This window comes from Adiantum capillus-veneris, chromosome 9, assembly GCF_014529385.1.
Source record: "Adiantum capillus-veneris isolate H3 chromosome 9, ASM1452938v2, whole genome shotgun sequence".
In the NCBI taxonomy this organism is placed as follows: Eukaryota; Viridiplantae; Streptophyta; class Polypodiopsida; order Polypodiales; family Pteridaceae; genus Adiantum; species Adiantum capillus-veneris.
Genome location: NC_140939.1, coordinates 162,246,978 through 162,267,526, shown reverse-complemented (window position 1 = coordinate 162,267,526; position 20,549 = coordinate 162,246,978). Strand labels below are relative to the sequence as shown.

Genomic DNA, 20,549 nt, shown 5'->3' with positions numbered 1-20,549 from the left:
GCTTTTGGAAGATTTTGACATAATGTTCAGCGTCTACAATTTCCCCTCATAAGATCACTAATAACATCTCGTTGATCAGGGATTTAAACCTGGCCTTGTAATTGAGCTCGCCTTGGTCCATAGTTGATGATCTTTGAGAAGTTATCGCATTTGTCAAAAAATTTAAATCTAGGACCCTTTCTCTCTGAGGACCGAGCAGTGGCATGCCAGATTCATCTTCCAAACCATAAAGGATAAGTAGCAGCTTGGCTCTGATACCACTGCTACAAACGGATGCATGGCGTCCTTGCAAAATATCTCAAATAACATGATAGAAATGATAGAACACCACGAATATCCATACTTGACGAATCCTGTGAGCATATAATCGAATCATACACGAACAAAGAGAGATAGAGAGAGCAAGAGGGTACGTGCAGGTGCACCTCCTAGAGAGGAGTGCTTCGCCGACGCGGTGAGAGAGAAGAGAGGAGAGGAGAGAAGAAGACACAAGCGCCGGGTGCAATGTCCCCCCGTGCAAGAGTGAGCATTTCCCTCTTTCACGTATTTTATTTATAGATTCTTCAATGCTCAAAATGAATACACATTGGCCAACCGATGAAAATGACAATAGCTCGTAATGAGCACTTAGTAATAAATGTACATATTCCTTATTATAACATAAAATACATGCCGTGGGCATAACAAGGTGCACCAAAAATACTAGGAGCCACAATACTAGGGATCAACATGTAAAAAGAGAGAGAGAGAGAGAGAGAGAGAGAGAGAGAGAGAGAGAGAGAGAGAGAGAGAGAGAGAGAGAGAGAGAGAGAGAGTACAAGGAGGGGTGGAAGAGGAATCGTCTCAAGAATTATCTCATGGATCTATGAAATATGATATTATCTCATCCCCAACAAAGAAGTGAGTAGGCCTCGTGTGATAATTGAGTAATGATAGCCTTGATTCTCCTTTATAAGTGTTGTCTCTATAGTGATCCCCCTTGGAATGGGAGAGAGAAGAAGAAAACTTTTTGCCTTGATTACTTAAGAGACAATGTTGGCTTCACAATAATCCCCATGAAGATGTATCAACATGAAGCTGATGTTGAATTTACACTAACAAAGATGAAAAGCTATACTGCTATGAACATGAAAAGCCAGGTCTTCATGCCTTAAATCCACCTTGATTTCCTCAAGATCCTCTGTAAACAAGAGGGAAACAAGCTAAACAAGAAGCTAAAGTAGTGCAAACAGGGGTTGTTATGGTAGATAGTTGTTGTTGATGTATGCCTTCTATAGGAGCGTAGCAACAACAGTGCCATTAGTTAGGGACCATTCTATTATTGTCTACTTTAGTTGAATTTTCTTCTTTGTACAATGAACCTGGTCTTCTAGAAGCTATGTAATGTCATTCTATCAACAAAAACCTTACTTTCTAGAAAACAAACATTAGTGGGGTGCATCCATGGAGCGATCCAAGAGCAATGAGCCTAGAGAAAAACTGAGGAATCAATTGAGCAAATAGAGGCGAGCACATAGTAGCTTGAGACAACCCCACTGTAGTAAAATCAAGCCCCATGTATTTAGGGTTTAAGACTTCTATGAACAATAATCCATTGGATCCAAACAAAGCATTAACAATGACATCTAATTTTCAAAAAAGAAACTTTAACATTTTTATAGACATTCATGAATGTTAATACTCCCCGAGCATATATTGCTAGGGCCATGGAAAATTTGCATGCACCATGATTTCTTTTATATCATGGGAAAAAATTATAGGGAGGAAAATTGGTAGAGAGCTTGTGTGTGTGTGTGTGTGTGTGTGTGTGTGAGAGAGAGAGAGAGAGAGAGAGAGAGAGAGAGAGAGAGAGAGAGAGAGTTGTTTTGAGGTGTACTATTAGCGTATGCAAAAGGCCCAAATGATCTATGAGACAAAAACATACAATTATCATACAATTATTTGGAACATGAATGAAATGAAAGAAAAAACCTAAAAAATTATTAGTGGTGGGTACAAAATGAGGTAGTGACAAGCTAAAGGGGGTTTGAAGGGTGTGTGTGTGTGTGTGTGTGAGTGAATAAGTGAGTGAGTGAGAGAGGGAGAGAGAGCATGCCATTCAACATTGATCATTGGAGAGCAATGGAGATTGATTGCAATATAGACTAGAGAGAGTGCCATGGTTGAGTTTCAAAGATTTCAAAACTCTTCAAATATGTTATGGATGGAATCTATCATATTCTTGAAGGAATAACTTAGAAAAAAAAACGTTTTAGTACCTACCTCTTACAAAAAGTTTATGCTAATTCATTTCAAAAAACCTTATGAGTGGGTTACAAAATGGACTAAATAACTGCAGTGATCTATAGATTATACGTTTAGTTATCTTGTCTACCCCTCCAAAAGGAGTCCAACAAAATAAGACATTACCCAGGCTATAGCCCTTATAATTGAGTTGGTTGGATTTTGACTGCCTTTGTTAGCACATCCTTAAGAACGGCCTTTGGAATTCGTGCTTGATGGATATGCATGTTGTTGAAATCTTGTCCAAGTACAATCAAGTACACAAAATAAAGATACTTGCCAGCAAGAAAGGAAGCCTTCTTTGCCAATCTGCCTTGAAAATCAATGCACGAACAAGATGCGACATTCTGAATTATAACTTCTATGCATGATGTAGGGGCTCTACTCAACCTGTCAGTAGCTCTATGGTAAAAATCTCTTTCTCTCTTTCCACTTCTACATGGCTTCCAATCAATTTTGCTAGGATTTCTAATGTTGCATTAATTTGAGCATAGGCAGCAGCCTTTGATACCCCTGGTGGATAGGGATAATTTTGATCTTCATTTTTGTTGGCATGTGGCTCTCTCTGATGCATTTCTTTGGGGAGCAATGATTCCATTGACACTCCAATCTCAAATCCTGCCTTCACAAGTGCACAAGCTTCTTGGATATTGAGTTTGGTGCCCTTCACAATAGGCCATACATGAGGAGTGCACTCTAGTGGGTGTATGATGACCGTGACCATTCTCCATGTATGCCTCACATCTGCGTTGCAAAAGTAGAAAAACTTATGCTTCTGCCAAGAAGATAATTGACAATCACTCCAAAAACACGGAGCTCGGTCTCCCGGTCTCTACCTCAACCCACACTTCTTACCAGCTATCGAATGGTTACACTCCACTCTACTTGATGTTGGTATCCTGCGAATAGCCCACTTTGTGTCATGGACGTTTTGATCAAGAGCTTGCAACAATTCACTGCACGTAAACAACAGAGCATAACATAGTATAAGAGAGAGGAAGGGAAAAATTGAGAGTATCTACACAAGAAAAGCCTAAAGATTGTAGGCCCAAACTCCACGGCACCTCTTGTGGAGTTTGGTATTTAATATTTGATATTACTTTTTGGTGCCAAAAATTGGAGGACCCTCTTTTACACTTTGTCCACTTTAGCTATAAGTGGAGCATATCACCTATTGCATGACCCTCTTAGAGTGAGTTCTCACTATCCTATTTACAAAGCATCCATAGTGGCTTATTGATAAAAGATCTAAAACATTGTGCAAATATAAAACGATCGATGAATTTATTTATTGCGGACGCCTTCTCCTCAACTCGCAGGACTCAATCTACGAATCATCAACTCACTGTTAGTGACAAAATAGAAAGACAACATAGTAATTACACATTACGCTCCAGCTATCCGAATTGTAGTTAACCACATATAACATGAGGGTGTCCACTCTTGTATCAAGAACATATGTGGATGTCTCACGTGCATATGTGTCTAGACTAAAAATCCCCTCTAATTTAACTATACCAAGACTAGAAACACGAAGTAATATTCAAAATTAATATTTGAGAATATACATTAAAATAATTTTAACTATAAACAAAAAAAATATTATAATCATGAACAACTTCAAAATACAATAAAGAGTTACAATAATTCTCAACGGCTAAATAAAAACATTATGTTATTGACAAATTACAAGAATAACAAAGTTGTTTGTTATTGAAGTATGAACTAGCCATAGATAGTTCTCAATAGCTAAACAAAAACATTATGTTTGGTTTGTAGTTCCCCTAACACCTCGAGGGAGAACCATTTTTGCCACTAATGAAGTGGAGACCATCTTCGACCCTCTCCCACCTACTACTTTGGATGAGGGGGAGACAGAGGAGAGAGAGATAGACGATTCAAGTCCCACGGCTGCTAGTCTTAGCAAGGATGATTTCCATGATGATGATGATGATGATGAGATGCATGATGATGAGTTTGAAGATGATGAAGCCAAAACATTCACAAATGACAATTCTATTTCTCTCTTTATTGATTTAGGAGCCATGGGCTTAGAATTGGATGATGCTTCTTGTAGAGATCTTTTGGAAGATGATTCATAAACATTATGTATAGTTTAAGTTATGGATTTTGTTTGTCGTGTTGTCCATTCATCTCTCTCTCTCTCTCTCTCTCTCTCTCTCTCTCTCTCTCTCATAAACACTACCATGATAACCTTCAAGGTGAGGATGCTTTGTTGAACGAAGGGCTTTTTGGTTCATCACAAGACAGACCATCCCCAAGCTTGTAGGGTGTAGGTAGAAGACGAGGTGTTCCACTTCTAAAACAGACTTGATTGTGTTTTGCTATAACGAGATGAATCGGTTGCCTCAGTTTGTGAGAGCCAATCCAAAACATGATGGATGGATGCCATGGAGCTCACTCCTATGGACATATGCAAAGTCTGAGAAAGTAGTGTCCATGCTTCGATAGAAGATGTCATCCATGTTTGGCTTCACATCTCTGACGGTGATTGCTTTACCTCTGCTTTACATGGAGGTGCTTGCATAACTCTAGGATGCAGCTTCCTCTTTGTAGTTTCATGTTTATCCACATAGCCATTGTTTCATGTTTTTATATTGAGGAAACATGTAAATATATATTTCTTGCATAGATCCCTGTCAAGGGGGCCGATCTCTCAGCTTTCCTAAGCATTAATGATTTAACAAATGTGTGATGTTTGTATTATAGAATCGAGCTGGTGAAGGAGGCTTGTGATGTAGTTTGTCTCTCAAATAATTAGCAATTATGATTGCCTCTCAATAATTTACTTTTTACATGGAGTACACTAGGCAATTACTTTTCAAAATGTGTATCATATCACGGGAAATTAATTGGAGAGGATTATAAATACTTCAAAACTGATCCTTTATGTAAAAATTAGAGGGGGTGTGGGGTTTTTCAAATAGACATGTATATTGGGATATTATTATTATTATTATTGTCATGAAGCTTGAAATGATTACAGCTAGGTCAATCGATTTCCGATCGTTGAGTCAACAAAGCGGGGTTCAGGGGGAGACCACCGCTTGGCCGTAGCGCCCGGGTGGTCGGACCAATGTGGATGGCATGCCACACATCTGTATATGGTCCGAGAATGAGGGGTAACCTCATTCTCTCAAAGGGTGGGTGGTTGAGCATCAAGACTTGACCCTCTCGGGTAGCATTCCCATTGCGGCATTACTAGGCTGTATCATTAGTATCAAAGCCATGCCAGATCATTGTGTGGGAGCGGGCCGCATCACATTAAGCTAATCATTATTGGTTAATAGAGGTTGAGTGGATAAGGGGGAATTGACAAGCTATGAGGGGGATGAAGATAGAGCTTGGAAGTGCCATAGATAAAGGAAGGATTCTCAAGTGCTCTCTATTAGGGTGGTTACAGACTAGAGCTTCGCCTGCTATTACTATAAACTGCAACCAATAGCTTGTATCCACCTAGAAAATGGCGGCAACGCTGCATACACATCGCCAATGGAGCTGCACACCATGTCCTTGTTGGCAACTAGCTCGACACCATTTTGAGTATGCTTTTGGATGGGGGTTTTGCTTGCCCAAATATGGCGGAGGCATGCCCATCCCATTTCAACCAATGAGAGCTTCGCTTTTGACGTCTTATGAAATGGAGATGTGTAAACAATTCTCTTCCTACCAGCCCACCATGTTCAAAGAGTTCGCCATGTTTTGGACATATGCTCGCTTGAAAATGGCTATTTGTAAACACCCTTACGTTGGGTTCAAACGTTGCGGCGGTAGAGAGAGCTGTAGGGGAGAAGGTCCTCATTGGCATGCATGCATTGAGCAAGAAAAGAATTCTCCTTTTCCGGACCCCCCCCCCCCCCCCCCCCCCCCCCCCCCCCCCCCTCCCTCTATAAGTGACACGGGGTATCACTCGAGGGATCTACGGCAGGGGAAAATTAACGGCGGGGCACACGATCTGGGATGTTGGATCGATGTAGCAGGGGGGCAGGTATTTGATTGCGCAAAGGCACAACGCTTTCATCGATGTGCGGCAACACGGGTGGGTAAAGCTCCGGGCTGTGGAGGGGGAGGTTGTGGGTTCAAAGGGTCGACATGACGCCATGGACGCTTAATTTTTTATCGGCATTGGGGGCCGATCAACGGCTGATCCATCTCCAGCCGTTTATCCCTCTAGTCCACCTTGTGACGCTTATAGACGAGCCCCCCTCCCCCCCCTTCGAAAGAGGGGCACTACCGTGTGATTTTGCACTGCAAAAGGCAGTCATCCAGAATTGAGCCCGTAAAAGCCTGTGTGAGATAGTGCTGAGGGTCCGTAGCGCCTTCTGAGGGTCCAATGATTACGCTAACTCCATTGCCTGGAAGACGTGCAACACATTTAATATTAGGGTGGTTACAGACTGCCCTTGAGTGCCCAGCGCCTGCCCAACATTGAGCAGCTTTTAAAAAACTTGTCCACCCAATATTGGGCACTGGTGTTTACACACACAAGTTTGGACATTGAAATTATATAATAAAAAATATAAATCTGTTATGCGCAACAGCAAAACCAAGCATGTATTTCACGCATCGGCTAGATCAGCTATCAACAGAAAGTTATTAGTACGCGCAGCAACAAATTAGCTATCAGCTCCAACAGCAAGACATATGACTACGTTAAAAAGTGCTCCGCCAGTATGACAAGACTGTTGTTGCAAAATAAGAATACACTTTGAAGACTAGAAAGAATCAAAACACCAGCAAACCATAGAGACTAAACCATGCACAACACAAAATCATACATTTGACGTACAAGACAAATTGATTTGTCATTCACGACCAGCAAGACGACCACTGCAAGACCTACAAGACATTGATTTGTACTTAACGACCTGCCAAATAAAAAATGTACATTCGACTCATCAAAATGATTCTTGACTGCATTAACAACAAATCATGAGTGAAGACATAACCTTGCAAAACAACAGTACACGGATTTGTACTTGATGACTTGCAACAGAACTGCGTTAACAATAGCATTATCAAAGCAAGTACATAAAAATTGTACATTCAACTCATTGAAATGATTCTCGAATGCATTAACAACCAAACATGAGTGAAGACATAACCTTGCAAAACAGTAGTACACGGATTTGTACTTGATGACCTGCAACACAACCTTGATTGCTTAAGATGGGATCCTAAGTAATAGAACTGCGTTAACAATAGCATTATCAAGCAAGTACTCTCCAACACAAATTAAGCCTCGACTCTCCAATACATAAAAGATAATTGAGCTACTCGCTCTCAAAACTCTCATCAGCAGAATCATTGTCGTCTCCAAAAACCGCAATAGCATTTTTTCGCTCTCTCTCCTTAAACATCACTCTAGCAATGTTATCTCGTCTATTGCCCCATTTACAACAATATCGGAATAAACATTGCCTCCATTTTGTGCCCTCTCTACTGCTTGTGAAGAGTCAGAGTCCATCAAGCAAGAGACTTCTGCAAGAGCGTCATTTAATCTGCTACGAACTATTGTATCCAAGCTGGTGGCATCCAATTGAGCTTGGGCCCGTTGTAGCTCACCTTGGGCTTCTCGAATCCACCCTTCATCAAATGAATTTGCGTGAACAATACACATGTTATGGAGGACCAAGCATGTTTGGATCATCTTTGGCACATTCTGCAAAAGCATGTCACAACACTTTAGAAGGATTGTGAACCGAGCTTTGAGCATTCCAAAAGCGTGCTCCACATGCATTCTCAAACTGGATTGGATGTAGTTCCAAAAGTACCGCTCGAAAGATAAGACATCTTTACTACCTTTGAAAGGTGGAAGCATCCAGAATCTTGCTGGATACGCACAATCCCCCAAGAGACAATAATTGCATAGGCAACCTGCTTCACATTTTTGACCTAGCTGACTGCGTTGAGATACATTCCAATCATGCATGGACCATATCCACCCTATGTTGTAATCCCAAACAACGCAATTTGTGGCCACTGTCATCTGCAAGATAATTGAGTGGAAGCCCTTTCTGTTGAAGTAGTCCTCATGATTGGCTCGAGGTGCAATGATTGGCACATGGCTACCATCTACTGCTCCTATCACAAAAGGAATACCGTGGATTGCCTCAAAATCCTTGGCAAGGCTTTGCATCGTGTCAGTCGAAGGCCATTTGACAAAAAGATCATGCAGACCGGAAGAAGACACTGCATTACAAAATTGGATGACAATCTCTTGTGCTGCGGTTGTGGAGATCGAGTACAAGTCTGCAATAATTTGGAGACTCACCCCTGAAGCCAAGCGATGTAAAGCTACACAGACTCTTTTCTCAACGATGATTGCCTTGCGACAATTTGTGTCAGAGCGGCACATCTTTGGAGCTAACCATGCTGTCAGAAATTGAAGGTGTCTCTGCTTACTCGAAGCCTGCTCTTGAACATCTTGTCAGAGTAGCTACCATTCAAGCACTGCTCCATGAATGTGTGTGGTCGGGGATATGCCCAACATGCTCTATTTTCATGCCTTCTCCTCCCTGTGCGTGCTGCTTTGACTGGGATTACTTGACCAATGAAACAAGTAAGAACATGAACTTGGTACGTGTAGTCAACCATGCCAACATCGTCATATTCTACAAGCTCTAGAGTTGCGATTGCACCAATAATTAATGCAAAGAAGCAAGCAAGAAACACTAGCTCATCCTCCATAGCCTGTGACAGAAGTATATATCACTTTTCAAACTCAACCAAAAGAAGACATTGATACATATGATTATTTGGATTAATGAACAACAAATAGAGACAATAAAGCTCGAGAGAGAGAAGAAGAACCAAAAAAAAAAGTCACATGTCACATCATTAAATATCAAAATATGTCATTGCACAAAGCATCGCTACAAAGGGATCATTTTATCAATGTTTTTTGAAATTTTCAATACATCCAAGAATCCAGCAAATGCATTATTGAGAGAACCCAAAAGTTTAATCTTCTCAGCCTGCTCAGCCTTGTGAGCTGCTTCTGATTCCTTTTGTTGAGCTCCCCATGATCTTGGCGGTATTTGCCATATTAACAAGGGAGTCCCCAAAATTTTTTGTCCTTTCGTTGGCGCTGGTCTCGAGCAGGGCCTAAGACTCTTTCTTTTGCAGCTGATGATGCACCTTCTCCTACGTCCTCTGTTGTCTGTGCCTGCGAGGGACTCACTGAATCCTGCTGATCAATGTTGTTGGAGTCGCCAAGTGCCGAAGCATGAGACTCACTGACTACATTCGCTCTGTTATGCATGTACTCATCCACTATATCGTACCAATCATAGGTTATCCTACGATCATTACCCGATATACAATTGTGAGCTTTGTCTTTCTTATACGCATCGTACACGCATCCCCATTTTTTCTTGCAAGCTTGGCCATCTTTGTCACATTCTGAAAAACGTGAAGCAAGCTGTGTCGCAACCTTTGACCAAAGATCTACACCCTGTTTGGGAGGTTTCCCAAAGTCATCATGCATAGTGCCATGAATGTGAATGAGTTGCACAACCCAAGCATCCTTCCAGTTCTCTCTCCCCTTCATGTCTTTGCTGCCTTCATCTGGACTAGCCATGCTGGCTTGATTCTTCTTTCTTCCTTTCCCTCCACGCTTGTAGTGTTCATCATTGGTACCACTTCGCTTGTTACTGCTTGAATCCTTCGCTTGGCCTACAATTTGGGTAGCCTACCTTCGTTCCCATTTATGCCCTTGCTGGTATCTCCATCCATTGTTATTTTTGCTGTGTCAGCCTGCAGAGGAGAAGGAAAAGGACTCCATTTTGCGATGTGTTGAGTCACTGGTCGTATGGGTGGATGAAATGGCCTGCAGCCAAATGGAGATCCTCCAAAAGGGGAGATGGGAAAGTTTCCTTGACCAAGTGAAGGAGAGTATGGTCTTTGAGAATACTGGGACAATAGGGGAGTGTATCACAATCCTGACTCACTTGGGAGTAGCTAGAAGGATTTTGTGAATCCATTTCCTAAGAAAACAATATAAGACCAATGAACAACAATTTAGAGATTTTTTGGCATCGCAAATAATTTAGCGAAGCATTTTCAACTTCTTGTAAGCAAACATGTGTATGGACTAGAAATCACATCAGATTTGTCGACTCTTACAAAAATCCAAGTGATAAATGCTAGTCGGTTTTAGCTCAAGCCAAGGTACAAGGCATCATGCAAAAATTCAACTACTCTACATCCATGGATGTGTACAAGCTGAATCGCAACCAACATGTCGAAAACGCTTAATCATGCAACAAAACTAGATCACAATCGCACAATTCTATAGCCAGCACGCATGTGGAGCTGTGTCGATGACAAATATGCACATTGAGCTTAATGTATACAATCACATCGACCTGCGGTGAATAATTACTGAAGCTGAACAATTGCCGATCATTGAGGATTCTTAGCAAACCTCTGAAAATAATATCTTCTAAACTTAGGCTAAGCAATAGACAAGTGACTCTAAACCAAGCCCGACATAAGCAAACATTAGCCTTTTTCAGCTGAAGCAGGACTATATAAAATGCACTAAACTTGAAATACCTGGACTGTCAGGGCTGCAGAGATGAAGAGCAAGTAATGGTGAGAGGTGAAGGCTCTCTCAGAGCTTCTTGTAGGATGCAAAAAAAAGAGCTCTCATCTCCTTTTCAAATGACGTGCAGGCTGCAGAAGCCCGCGAATGCGATAAGCGGGAAAGAGGTGCTTGGCAATGATTGGTCCTCATCATGTGTGCCCATCCTTGGACAACTGTGGCTGGCTGCTCGATTTCATTTGAAGCATGGACATGCGTTGGAAGATGACTCAGCTCATGCGCATGATGTCCATCACTCAGTGTGTAAGGGCCTAGGGCGTACAACGCTATTGGTCAAGCGTTAAAAAAATGGGTTGTCCACTTCCAATGTGTAAGCAGCCTTAATCAGCTACCACCTTGCTGTATGAACCATCTATGCGGTCGATAGGGAAAACTGCTTCTCTTGATCGCTTGTAGTTGCGACTTGCGCTCGTTCCTCGTGCTGCCAACACCAGCCCCCTGCCACCTGTTTGTGCGCCATCGTCACTTGTTGTGGCCATTACTCGCAAGCGCCACCCATCGGCCTCGCTCCCTGTTGCAAATATTTAGGCGTCGCCCCTCGTCACTAAATGACACGTCCCCAGGGAGGTGGGATCAATGGCCCACAGTAGGCGTCACGAGGTAGGTGCAATTCGGGCTGTCTGGTCCACATTGGAACTAGGTGTGAACTAAGCGTGAACTCAGAGATATGTGCACCACACCAAATTTGGTGTGAACTCGACGTGAACACGGTGTGAACTAGGGAGGGCCTGCACACCACATCAAATTTGGTGTGAACTCAGTGCGAACTCGGTATGAACTAGGTGTAAACTTGTCCGCGACGCCGTGATTTATAAACTTATCCCATACACAGCTTCCAACGAGCGCGCATTAGCCTAGTGGTTATAGTCAATCCCGTGGGGGAGAGGGTAGTGGGTTCAAGTCCCGGATCCGAGAAAGCGGGAATCTTTTGCAGTCCGTAGGCAATCCAACGATCACGATCAACAATCGGTGTTGTGCAGCTCCGCTTCTATGATGGGAAAAAGAGAAAACAAATACGAGCTAAGCTTCTTTGAAGCCTAAACCTTTAGTGAACAGTGATCAGGGCTTGGTAACATGCCAAGTTTAATGCTGAATGTATGCTAGATGCGGCTTAAAAGGGTCAACAAATGCCTTAATGATGGAAAAAATGAGTACACTTGCAATGAGCATAGATGGGAGATTATGATCTACAACTATAGTGCTTGAAGTGCACTACCGGCCTGTCTTTACGGCTCGTCGATTGGAGCTACGGGGAAGAAGTTATGGTAGTTCGAAGTTTAAGTCGATTGAAGATCTGTACCGGATTGGGCAATTGTAGCTGAGGGGAGAAAAATGAAATGAATGCATGGGCCTGAAGTGCTCACTTTGTTGAGTGCGTCGGTCTTTTCAGATCAGTGATCGGAGTTCCGGTTGCCAAAATATTGGCCATAACAGATCCACCGGGGGCCAGTTCCGTACTGGTTCAGTCGGCTCGGTCGGTGTCTCAGCTGGGAGTTTTTGTCTATCGTCCAGGTTTTGGAATGCGAGAGCACTAATAGCTTGATGAGTCTCATGTCTAGGATGCCATTTCATGCAGTGCTTGACTGACAGTGGTCGTGATTGGCAATACCCGGCTAGCAGGAATAAAACTCTGACATTTTTTATCGGATGTGATGGGAAGGCCTTACTTCAATGCAATCACTCATACTTGTATCTAGCAGGCTAGTGGCACTGTTGGAGGCCATTTACGGGCATAAAAATTCACGGTAATATTACTAGTCAGGGGATGTTGGAAATAATGATGTTAAGCTAGGCATTGCATTGGTCGGCATTTGTGCCAAATGTTATGCCCTTACAATGATTACGGCCGCCAAATGGAGAAGCTTGGCAAGCCTCGGCTGATAGGTATGCCAAATGAGATGCTTTTCGATGGTGCCCTTTAAGGGCCAATGCCCGCCCAATGTGAAGCCATTGGGAGTTTTGGCCACCCGTTGTAAAGGGGCCACCCTAAATTTCATGTATTGTGAAGCCAATAGGAGAAAAAGAGGTTGGGCGATGGTGAAGCCAGAAAACGACAGCGCATGGGCCCGAAGGTGTGCCCGCGCAGGCCCCATGGGTGATCAGACAGAAGTGGCCAGGAGTCGAAAGTTCGTCAGCTCGTTATGGTGCACCTTTTTGGTGTCAAAAGCGGCAAATTTCGTGATGCTCCAAAATTGGCCCTGCCACGTCATAGGAAGGGTACCCATTAGCGACATCGCTAATGGGTAGGCCCTTATTTAGAAAAGGGAAAAAACCATGCAAGAGAAAAAGGAGGAAGGGGCTCTCAGGAGCACACACTCTGATGTTTTTTAGGATCTCTCCTCTTCTTTTTGAGCGCTCTCTAAGAGCAGGCCATAAGGAGGATTCCATAAAAAGCTCTTAAGCAAGCAATTAAGCCGGGATTTACTTCCTAAACTCATAATCTTAAGCTCTCTCATCGATTTCTTTAGCCCCATAGCCATGCTAAGCTTCATAAGCTTGATAAGCCAAGCTTTCAATCCTATCTCGAGCTCCTAAATTTAAGCCTGATCTCTTAAGCCGAGACTAATCTTTCATTAACCAAGCATAAGATTGATTTCATTAATCACCCATTAGCGGAGACAAATCTTGCACTCATTAATCTCTTAACCCAAGCCTAATCCTAATCTCGCCTAAGCCATAATCCTAAGCTCGCCAAGCCATAATCTCCAAGCCGTTAACCCGGAATTAATCCGGTAACCATAAACTGGATTGGACCACCCAAGGCTTTGGAAGTTGAAGGCAGAAGATAGTCCAAGGCAGTTTCTACTGATCGTCTTGATTAGCACCTGGATTAAGATAGGTTAAGCTTTGTAAAATGCATAAACTTTCCATTAATATTTGATTAAAGCAGGGATACTGTGGCTTATTTGGTGGAAAGCGAACTGTCTGTTTTGAGCTCTGTTTTCATTAATTGTGTTTGCTGCACCTCTTTTCCCCGCACCTCTCACAACCAGGGGCCCTGTGCCTTCCCGGCTCACCTTTCGAATACAAATCCCCCGACATTCTTGGTGAACCCGACGTGAAACGAGCCAGGGTGGGAGGTAAAGATGGAGAATTTAGAGCAGATGATGAAGATGATTGCAGAGTTAGGCGCAAACGGTTTGGATGATAAGTCAACATTTCCAGATTTTTTGAAAATGCTTCAATTGGTTCAAGGATATCTGCTTGAAATAGAGACCATAAAGAAGAAAAATCAAATGGATGAAGCTTTGGATGCAGCTTTAGATGCAGTATACGACGAGAGATGACTCTTTGATGGACACGATCCAGAGGGCTATCTAGAGTGCTATGAGCTGGAGACCAAGGTAAGAGGGATACCAGAAGAGTTGATGATCAAATCTTTTGAGCAGTTAGTGAGTTTAGATGTGAAGGAGCAGATTCAAGAGGTTACCAGAGCTTGCAGCGGCAACTGGGAGTATTTCAAAGAAGCTATTGTGCAAGTAAGTTATGAGCAGTATGAAAGCTATCAAGAACAGAGTACAAGTCTACCGGACTACGCAGATATCCGAAGAAGTTGTGATTGATGAGTTTATTGTGCAGGATGCTACCTTCTTACAGGCAAATGATGAAGACATAGTCAAAGCTGTGTATGAAAAGTTGGGGTTTGCAGATGCCTTGCATGAAGGAGAAGTCTTTGAGGGCGAGGCTTTACAACTTCAAGATATACATGGTAAATTTTGCAAAGAACCTATACATGCAGTGCAGGAGGAAAGGAAATCAGAGGACCAAAACAACAAAGCGGTTAAAGCTCATGAAGAAATTGTGCAGGTGAATGAGTGCAGCCATATTCAAGTAGACATGTAGGAAGGTTCGGTTACAACAACTCACACTTTTTCTACTAACTTGGAAAATGAGCAATTTTTTTTGGATACAGATTCTTCCATAGGGTTGATTGATAATACTAGTACAGACTCTACCATAGAGTTGAATGAGGATACGGATGTTATAGGTCAAAGCAGGGCTGCTGTTAAGAACAACAGGACCGTAGATTTTGGTATACCAGATTTACCGAATTTGGATGTACCAGATTTTGAGGACTTGGCTAAGTAAGAGTATGTGCTTGATTCAGAGGGGGTGCAGACTCCTTCATTGACAAGATTTTGTGAAGCACAACTACCAAATTGGAAAACTGATCTTGGGCGTGATTATGATGATTCAGAGGGGGTGCAGACTCCTTTGACACGCTTCTATGACCTAGAGCTACCTGATCCTGAATTTGCTGATGATTTAGAAGGGGAGCAAACCTCTTCTCTATAAAGAATTTGTGACACAGGGCTCACACTATGGCATAATAATCATGAACTTGATGATGCTGATTCAAAGGGGGTGCATATTGAAGTGCAATCTCTTGGTGTAGGATATGATTGGTTTCATTGTGCTGATGATACAGACAGGGCAGTAGGTGAAATTTTCAATGGGCATGCTGAACTTTGTGCTACAGAAGTGCAAAGATATTTGGATGAGGATGAAAGACTTGAAGAGCAGTTTACTGCAGATACGTTTAGCATGCATGTCATATGTGGAAATCTTGGTTTAGTTCAGCAACCTGATATGTGTAAGATGGAGGAACCTTCTGAAGCAGTGGACCTAGATCTTATATGCTTATTGGATGAAGCTTTGGAAGGGTTCTCAAATACAGATGCTAAGGATACCAATCAATCCAGATTCATGCATGAGAAAGTTTGTTCAGGTGCAGTAGATGATGACCTTATGTAGTTGTTAGATGATGCACTACTTGATTTTGAGCCTCTACGAGATAGAGGATTGTTTTCAGATGCATCTTTTGAGCCTAATGAAGAGGATTTTACCAGAGACTTGATGTATTCAGATATGCATGATTGGGATTCCAATACTAGTGAGAGTGAACCTGTGATTGATGATCGATTATTGGATGAGCCAGTTGCACAAGGAATATGGCAGTATCTAGGGCTACCTGATGCTATATGGGATTTGATATTACCCTACGATGTAGAAGATTTTGAGCTAGCTTTTGACCCAAGAGGTGATAGATATATGCATGGTCCAGGGCAATTGACTTATATGCCATATGATCCATGCGGTTTGCATGAAGATTTATGGGTTAATATATGTTTATGCTATACTGATTGGAAATTCTTGTATTTCCCTATGATCCTGGAGGATGGTGCAATTTTTTTAAAGGAACGCTCACAGTGGGATAGATGATTGGGTTCCCGTTTGATCCCGGGCGCTATTAAAGTGCAAAGTTGTAACTTTGAAGAGTACTAGTTATTTGTTGTAGCAGGTTGCATGGTACAATGTTTTTTTCCTAGATCTCTACTAAGTTAGAAGAGTTTTTTGTTATGCGTTCAATAAGAGTACATGGCTGGCTTCCAGTTGACTTCTCTGGACAATTGATGAGGTATCTTCACATCTTTTGAGTTGGTTCTGCTACCAGAACTTGAGGTAAAGGACTTGATGGCCTTTCCGTGTGCAGACAGAGTAAGGCATACTTGAGCTTGACAGGGTTCCTTAAAGCGAGCTTAATGGTCATGTCCTGTGCATCATTAACTGGAGCACTTGAGTTTGACGGGGTTCACTAAAAAGGTTTTTCATAACTGAATGCTTTGAAGATATGACAGATACGGTTTAGAGATTTTTGATGGGCAGCTACCTAATGGTTAAGCTAGAAAATTGATAATAGGATATAAACCTTATTTCATTTCTCATATGTTTACCAATAATGTGAGTCTGATGATGGAAAGAGCTTAAGGTACCTGTAGCAGATGTAGATTGAAGTGCAGTTGGCACAAACCGGAGGCTGTGCAGGTTCAGAGGGGGTGGATGTCGTGCAACTCTGCTTCCATGATGGGAAAAAGAGCAGACAAATGCGAGCTAAGCTTCTTTGAAGCCTACACATTTAGTGAACAGTGATCAGGGCTTGGTAACATGCCAAGTTTAATGCTGAATGTATGCCAGATGCGGCTTAAAAGGGTCAACATATGCCTTAATGATGCCAAAAATGAGTACACTTGTAGTGAGAATAGATGGGAGATTATGATCTACAACTACAGTGCTTGAAGTGCTCTACCGGCCTGTCTTTACGGCTCGTCAATTGGAGCTACGGGGAAGAAGTTATGGTAGTTCGAAGTTTAAGTCGATTGAAGATCTATACCGGATTGGGCAATTGTAGCTGAGGAGACAAAAATGAAATGAATGCATGGGCCTGAAGTGCTCACTTTGTTGAGTGCGTCGTTCTTTTCAGATCAGCGAACGATCGGAGTTCCGGTTGCCAAGATATTGGCCATAACAGATCCACCGGGGGCCAGTTCCGTACTGGTTCAGTCGGCTCGGTAGGTGTCTCAGCTGGGAGTTTTTGTCTATCATCCAGGTTTTGGAATGCGAGAGCAGTAATAGCTTGATGAGTCTCATGTCCAAGATGCCATTTTATGCAGTGCTGGACCGGCAGTGGTCGTGATTGGCAATACCCAGCTAGCAGGAATAAAACTCTGACATTTTTTATCGGATGTGATGGGAAGGCCTTACTTCAATGCAATCACTCATACTTGTATTTAGCAGGCTAGTGGCACTGTTGGAGGCCATTTATGGGCACAAAAATTCACGGTAATATTACTAGTCAGGGGATGTTGGAAAAAATGCTGTTAAGCTAGGCATTGCATTGGTCGGCATTTGTGCCAAATGTTATGCCCTTACAATGATTACGGCCGCCCAATGGAGAAGCTTGGCAAGCCTCGACCGATAGGTATGCCAAATGAGATGCTTTTCCGCGGTGCCCTTTAAGGGCCAGTGCCCACCCAATGTGAAGCCATTGGGAGTTTTGGCCGCCCGTTGTAAAGGGGCCACCCTAAATTTCATGTATTGTGAAGTCAAAAGGAGAAAAAGAGGCTGGGCAATGGCGAAGCCAGAAAAGGGCAGCGCATGGGCCCGAAGATGTGCTCGCGCAGGCCGCATGGGTGATCAGACGGAGGTGGCCAGGAGTCGAAAGTTCGTCAGCTCATTGAGGTGCACCTTTTTGGTGTCGAAAGCGGCAAATTCAGTGATGCTCCAAAATCGGCCCTGCCACGTCATAGGAAGGGTACCCATTAGCGACATCGCTAATGGGTAGGCCCTTATTTAGAAAAGGGACAAAACCATGCAAGAGGAAAAAGGAGGAAGGGGCTCGTTGGAGCACACACTCCGATGTTTTTTAGGATATCTCCTCTTCTTTTTGAGCGCTCTCTAAGAGCAGGCCATAAGGAGGATTCCATAAAAAGATCTAAGCAAGCAATTAAGCCGGGATTTACTTCCTAAACTCATAATCTTAAGCTCTCTCATCGATTTCTTTAGCCCCATAGCCATGCTAAGCTTCATAAGCTTGATAAGCCAAGCTTTCAATCCTATCTCAAGCTCCTAATTCTAAGCCTAATCTCTTAAGCCGAGACTAATCTTTCATTAACCAAGCATAAGCTTGATTTCATTAATCACCCATTAGCCGAGACAAATCATGCACTCATTAATCTCTTAACCCAAGCCTAATCCTAATCTCGCCTAAGCCATAATCCTAAGCTCGCCAAGCCATAATCTCCAAGCCGTTAACCCGAAATTAATCCGGTAACCATAAACTAGATTGGACCACCCAAGGCTTTGGAAGTTGAAGGCAGAAGACAGTCCAAGCCAGTTTCTACTGATCGTCTTGATTAGCACATGGATTAAGACAGATTAAGCTTTGTAAAGTGCATAAACGTTTCCATTTAAAGCAGGGATACTGTGGCTTATTTGGTGTAAAGCAAACTGTCTGTTTTGAGATCTGTTTCCGCTAATTGTGTCTGCTGCACCTGTTTTCCCCGCATGTCTCACAGCCAGGGGCCCTGTGCCTTCCCGACTCACCTTTCGAATACAAATCCCCCGACACCGGTGATTGTGAGCCATTGATCCTACCTCCCAAATGGAGGTGTCAATTAGTAACGAGGGGCGTTGCCCGCCGACCACTTTTTGTGCTTGTCTTCTTATTGCAGCACAGAGCTCCATTGTGTGCCACGGGTCCGTCGCCACTGTAGATGGCGGACAGGGGTGCTATGGGCATTGCAGAGGTGGCGGTAGTGGCACAACCAGGGGACGGCGGAGTGGCGCAGTAGGGACTGTTGTGGAGACATTCCAGGGCGGTGACTGGTGGCTCGCCCCCACAGATAGAAAATGGTTACTACCAAAATATTGTGGAAGAACACGTCTGCCTTTACACCTGCAGAGCATCTATTTATAATTTTACATTATAGCGAGAGCTACATCAAGATTTGGTCAGTTACTGGCTTGCGTGGAGTTGGTTGCGGGACTACTTTACACCTCCCGCCTTAAACAAAACTTGAGCAGTACAAATTTCATGCAGAGATGTAGGATGATAGGGTTTCATTCAAATCACGTGAGTTGTGGTGGTGGTGTTGTAGGTATTTTTCCACAATCTTTGCAGGACTTTGTAAGGGCCCACCCATCGATGCAATAGTGACTCACTTAATCCAGGACATTGAGTGGGAAAATAAACAACACTAAAGCTTTTTCAGGGTATTCCACTGCATGTCTACCATCATCGTAAGCTCGTTTCTGACGGGCTTGTGCTACCTGGAGATTTCGGAGAAGAGCTTGTCTCAGAAGGGGTTGATTTTGTTGGAGATAAAGCATCCAATCCATCGCCCAGACTTAGCAGGTTGAAGCTGCAGTGTATTGATGTCTGGAGGGAGGCGGGGGTCGTGCCCATCCAAGGCATGGAATCGGTTGATGCGAGTAGAAGCTTGTACATATGTATTGTATGCATGTACTGTAAAAGGAAGTACCTCATCCCAATTTTGATGTAAAGGGTCTACGAATGCAGCAATTACCTGCTTGATCGTCCGATTCATTCGCTCTGTTAAACCATTTCTTTGTGGATGATAGGAAGAGGAAATTATTTGCTTAACCCCCAAACTTTGGGTAAGCACCTGCAAGACTTTGACTTGAATTGCTGGCCTTGGTCTGACAAGAGTTGCCTGGGACATCCATGGCTAAAGATTAGTTTCTATAGGGAAGCATCATCGATTGTGGAGGCGGTCGCGTTCGGTAGTGCGATTGCTCTACACCAATGGGTTAGGTATTCTGTGATGACAAGGATGTGACGATTTCCAGATTTGGACGTTGGAAATGGGCCCAACAAATCCCATCCAACCAGTTCCAATGCTTCCTAGGCTTAGATTGGTGATAAATGACCTGTATTCTGTGGTGGGACTTGATGCTTTGACAAATATCACATTCTTGAAGGTATTGGGATACTGTTATCCTCATATTTGGCCAATAGAAGTGTGAGTGCAACTTCTGCAAACTTTGTGAAAACCTAAGTGACCTGACAAAGGATGATCATGATAAAATTGTATATAATTAAAGTGGTTGTAATGCTTTTGGCACATAAATTTGAGGAGGCTGACCAAGAGAAACATAGTGCAAAACATTATCTAATATGACAAACCTTCTTTGTTGTTCTGTGGAATGAGGGGACATCAACTGTAACACAATGTGTTTGATGTCCGAATCTCGCTATTGAAAAAGTGCCATGTGATGCATGTCGATAGGGAGATCGAATGGTGTCAGGGTGAACTGTGCTGATTGATGCTCAGCT

At 42.9% G+C, this 20,549-nt stretch overlaps 1 pseudogene; it reads right to left on the bottom strand.

The window, feature by feature from the left end:
- Window positions 1-2,668: 2,668 nt before the first annotated feature.
- Window positions 2,669-11,391, bottom strand: LOC147451494 (uncharacterized; annotated as a pseudogene).
- Between the last annotated feature and the right edge of the window lie 9,158 nt (window positions 11,392-20,549).